Source organism: Mandrillus leucophaeus, unplaced genomic scaffold (genome assembly GCF_000951045.1).
Source record: "Mandrillus leucophaeus isolate KB7577 unplaced genomic scaffold, Mleu.le_1.0 Scaffold159, whole genome shotgun sequence".
Classification (NCBI taxonomy): domain Eukaryota; kingdom Metazoa; phylum Chordata; class Mammalia; order Primates; family Cercopithecidae; genus Mandrillus; species Mandrillus leucophaeus.
The window spans coordinates 3,729,414-3,734,930 of NW_012101576.1; the positions used below are offsets into that span (position 1 = coordinate 3,729,414).

Here is a 5,517-nt window from a genome sequence, read left to right on the forward strand (position 1 = left end):
CACAGTATGTAAAAATGAAAATTGGTGCCAATTCTTTTAACTTACAATTATCCAGTTTACTTAAGAATACATAAAGCTTTTGACCTAGCAACTCTATTCCTTGATATACACCTAGAGAAACTCTGGTCTATACCACCAGGAGACATGTGTAGGTCCTAATACTCTCTGTGATTAAAAAAATACTAGAAACAATCCAAATGTCCATCAACAATAGAATGGATAATATATTGCTGAATAAATGGGATATTATATACCAGTAGAAATAAATGAACTATAGCAATACACAGATGAATCTCAGGAATATGAAATTGAACAAACAAACAAAAAAGCAAGGCAAAGAAATACACAGTGTAATTCCACTTACATAAAGTTAAAAAACATGCAAGACTAAATAATATATTGTTTAGAAATAAGAATGTATGTCATAAGACAATAAAGAAAAACAGAAGACTGATAAACAGAAAAAAGAGGTTCTAAGAGAATAGGGAAGTAGATGAGAGTGGTGATGAGCACACAGAGAAGTTCCATGATGGGTGATGGGAATATTCTATCTTTCAGACTGGTATATGAGTAGGTGGATGTACAAAAGTATACTGAAGTATATGTATTTAGTCATTTATATTCATTCAGTAGCAAATAAATATGAAAATACATCTCTCTCTAGGTAATGTTCATTGACCTCATGATGTTCACCACACTTCCGGAAGTCGGAAATATGCCGTCTGAATCCCAGCTCATAGACCAGTTTATGCTTCACCCTTGTTCTCATCTTTTAGTCCTGTTTCCTTTTCACAGCCTCCACTCTCCCCTATCAACAGAAAAACACATCCCATGACCAGTATTTGGGCATTATCAGGAAAAATGATAGGAAAGTACTTAAAAATTAACTTAACCTTTTCTCTCCATGTGTTTGTTTTGCAATATGTTTAGTTTTGAGGCTCTCATTAGTGGTTTAGTTGGGTCCTTTATAGAAACTGGCCAGCTAGCACTTGACAACTCATACTAGGATGAAGGCTTTTGACTTAGTGGCCCCAGAGGGTACTCCTTAGCACCATAAGGGTCTTCTTTAGCATACAGCCTCAATAGATAAGGTCTACATAGTAAATAGGGGAGTGAGAAAAAATAATTTATATTAGGAATGTCCTAAGGAAATGTAGGTTATCCTACAAAGGAAATGTAGGTTTTCACTGAAGATCCCTGTTTCATAGATAAAGAAATACAGGGGTTAGAAGATATAAAGGTGTGGTCCTGGATAATGAGTGGGCGAGGAATGTATGTCAAGATGTACTGATAGCAGATATCTGCCTCTTAAAGAGGGTCAGTATGTACCATCCAATTTCATGTCTTCTTAATCATTCCCTCTCCCTGACCCTCCACTGTATGTTTAAACAGGAGAGTCCTCTCTGTCTTCTCTGCACTGGGAGCAGCTCTCCTGCCACAGCCTCTCACCCCCTGAAAATGTATGCCTGCTCCAAGTTCATCTCCACTCTCTCCTTGGTCAAGAGCACTTCACTGCTGCTGAGCCATCCATTATCTGCAGTGGTGTTGAAACGACCAGAGACAATGACAGATGAGAGTCTCAGCAGCTTGGCAGTCTCACATCCCCTTACCTCACTTGTCCCTAGCCACAGCTTCCAAACCAGCGCCATTTCAAGGGACATCAACAGAGCACCCAAGTTCATTGGGGCTGGGACTACCATAGTTGGGGTGGCTGGCACTGGGGCTGGGATTGGGACTGTGTGTGGGAGCCTCCTCATTGGTTATGCCAGGAACCCGTCTCTGAAGCAACAACTCTTCTTCTATGCCATTCTGGGCTTTGCCCTCTGGGAGGCCTTGGGGTTCTTTTGCCTGATGGTGGCCTTTCTCGTCCTCTTCCCCCTGTGAAGGAGCTGGTCTCCACCTCCCATAGCTCTTTCTCCCATGCCTGGTAGGCCCTGTGTGTTCCTTTTCCTATACCTCCTCAGGCAGCCTGGGGAACATGGTTGGCTCAGGGTTTGACAGAGAAAAGATAAATAAATACTGTGTTAATAAGAAAAAAAAAAGTAAACAGGAGAACGAGACCAGCAGGCACCCCTGCTTGGGTACTCAATGATATACTGGTACAGATAGTGGTAAAAAGAAAACAGCAGTGGTGCCAGCGGAGTGGTAGAAAGTGTTAGAAATTATTACCAAGAGTGAGAAGGGGATTGTTCACCCACTACTTTTCTCTGGACTTCTATATCTAGGAGTATGATATTCAAATGAAGAGGAATATAGCAAATATAGCCAAGGAAGAATTAAATCCCAAGAAAGGGATGGGGCATATCAGAGAGAACCTTGATGCCCAAAAGAGTCAGGGTCCTCAGATTCAGTCAGTCACTGGAGTTCTGAAAGGACTTGTGTTGCTGCTTACAAAGCTATTTTCCTACATCTAGGACCAAAAATATCAACTGCCCACACCCAATAAGTGGGAGAACTGCTTTAGTAGAAGTTCACTAGAAAATATTAGGTGTTTTTAGTTGACTGCAAGCTGAAAATAAATCAGGCATAATAAGAAGCACTGGAATGACTCATAATCTTATACTGCTGATGTAAGTGTGATGCTGAGACAAAGAAAGTTGAGTCCCACTCTGTTTATTTTTGGCATTTTAAGAGAAACAGTAATAAGCTCTCGTGTGCTAAAGGAGATAAAGCAGATTGCTGGGAGTACTGAAGACAATGCCACAAGAGGAATAAAAGTGCTGCCTGTGTTTATAACCATGGAAAAAGATAAGCCTTAGCCACGAGGAAGGAGCCCATTAGCTGTCTTCCACTGTTTCAAGCATTGCAAAGTACAAGAGTGATGAGACTTATTCTGCATAGCTTCAGAGGGCAGAACCAAGAACAATGCTTAGAAGTTAAAGGGGAGAAAATTCCATTCAATATCAGAAATCTGACAATCTTAGATTTATATAATGTTGTATAATCCACAAATATGTTCATGTGCATCATCTCACTTTAGGAAGAACTCCTGAACAATTGATGATAGAGTGAGCTGCCAGGCATCTTTAAGCATAGACTAATAAATCCACTAGACTAGATGAACTTGAAGATTGTTTCCAACTCAGGCTGTGAATCAACCTAGAGGTGCTTCTAAGTCAGCTTCTAAACCGAGAGGAAACAGGGAACAAACGCAATAACACCTGCATCAATTCATCCTTGTGTGTCTCAGTTTGTTCTTTTGAAAAAGGCAAAGAAGTGAAAAGATAAGTTTGTCTTTACCCCATGGGGAACTGATTGATTTAGACACCTCATCCTTTAAGATATTCAAGGGGATATTGGCTACCTCTCTTCCTGGGGAATTATGCACTGGGTAAGAAGATGGACCACATGCCCCAGGGTTCCTTCTAACACCAAGATTCTGGGAAAGCTATATTTTATACTTGGCTCTACTACTTTCTACACTGGCTTTGAGAAAGCCTTTTTCACTCTCTGGACCTCAATTATCTTTCCTATTACAGGAGGGTATTGGACTCTGTGACCTTTAAGGTTTTTAGAGAGCTCACATTCTAAAATTATAAGATTTTATAAAGAATATGTGGAAACTTCATCCTGAGTTCTGGTCCTAATGAGATTATGGTGGCAGTGTAGTTTCTCAATCTTTTCAAAACTCCTCCAGAAAACCAAACAGAAAATTAGAAATAGTGTAAAAATATGCATAGATCATATATTTTTAAATATTAGGTGATAGGAAACACCTCTAAATCCTAGAGTACTGCTGTGGTCAAAACCACATATAGCAGTGGCACCTAAAGGCAGTCCGCTGTGGAGTGGTGAAAGCAATTGAGCAGGGTAGAAACACTGGGGTTCAGATGGTGTGAGGTTGCGGGAAACAGGAAAAGAGAGTGGTGGGCTCAATGCAAACCTTTGACAAGCCCTATAAGCTATAGAACCCAAGATCGCCCATGAAGACTCACCCTCAAAAGAAAGCCTAATCTGGAACAAAAATCTGTGTGGACAAGCCTGAGAGTAACTGTGAAGCTACTATTCTGATATGCTCAGAGTTGCAAGTGAAAGCAGGAGCCTGCATATGGCATCACAAGAGACCCAACAGTGAGGCAGTAGAGCAAACCCTTGACGACCACCAAAATATCCAACTAATATCCCTTTCCAGAGGGGAAAACTGCCAGAAGCAGACACATTGAGCCGGGCAGTAATTCTGGTAAGTGGTGTGGGGAGGAGGTTGTGAGCCCGAAGGAACCAGATCCCAGGAAGTCATGTAACAACAAAATAACTTGTCTAAAGGGGAGAGCTCTGGGAAACAGGACTGATGGCAGGAAACCTTCTCAGCTAGGCGTAGACCTGAGAGATGGATGGGATGAAGTATTTTGAGTCCTTCTTAATAACAGGAAAGTTGAAGCTGAGAGAGTGACCCTACTTCATCCCCTGGTCCCCAGTGACCAGGAACTGTCCCTTAATAGTCTAGGAAAAGCCGTTTCATTTAAACAGGGGACACACAGAAAAAAATAGTCTAAGTAATTCAAAGTTATTATTAAAAAAAGGTAATAAGGAAATAAATAACACCAGAAAAAGTGGACACAAAGCAGATGAAAACTGTAACACTCTGTTTCAGAAAAACACCCGAATAAAATTTTTCCTTTGCTTTCACACCACAACAATGAACAAAGAAGCAGCCTTCTGTGGCCAAATTATTCGGGGAGGGGCGGTTTCCCCACTAACAAACAGTGGACACCAACTAATTCAATTCTAATTCACCTCAAATTCACCTCTAGTTCCATTCCCACTCTAGCTACCTGGAGATAGCATCAGATCCCACAGGCGGAGGGCTCAGATCCCAAGAATGCCCCCACCAACACACCCTCATGGCAGACACTCCTTGCTGCAAATCTGAATTTCTGACCTATCGGCTTCAAGTTGGGGTTCCCACAACCCCCTCTGGGTTCGATTAATTTGCTGAAGCAGTTCAGGGAAACACTTAAGTTTACCAGTGTATTATAAAGTATATTACAAGTATATCACTAAAGATCCCTGTTTCATAGATAAGGAAATACAGGGTGTTTTTCCTGTTTCATAGAGAAGGAAATACAGATGAAGAGACGCATAGGTCAAGGCACAGGGGAAGGGGCGCAGAGCTTCCACGTCTTCCCCTGACATAGCACCCTCCAGGAACCTCCACATGTCAACTATTTGGAAGCTCTCTCAGCCCTGTCCTTTTGAGTTTTTATGGTGGCTTCATAACATAAGCATGATGGACAACTATGCAGACATGTGATTGGGCAAAAAGTACATGATCTAAACTCAGAAGGCCTGTCTGCTCAGACTTTTCATTTTTTTTTTTTTTTTGGACTATCTGTACAGCATTCCTTCCTCTAGGGTGTGGGGCAGGACCCGCTCTGAATGAGAGTCTTTTAATCTATAATCAGGTTAGAGTCCTGCCTTGGGCAGGTGAGAGGAGGACAGGAGGTCAAAGAGAGAGACTCTGTTTCTTGAGGCCTGTTTCAGAGGCATGAAGCACCCCACATTATAAATAAACTGTAA

General features: G+C 41.5%; 1 pseudogene; it reads left to right on the top strand.

The window, feature by feature from the left end:
* The first annotated feature begins 1,401 nt into the window (after positions 1–1,401).
* On the top strand, positions 1,402–1,884 carry LOC105536445 (annotated as a pseudogene).
* Positions 1,885–5,517: the final 3,633 nt, after the last annotated feature.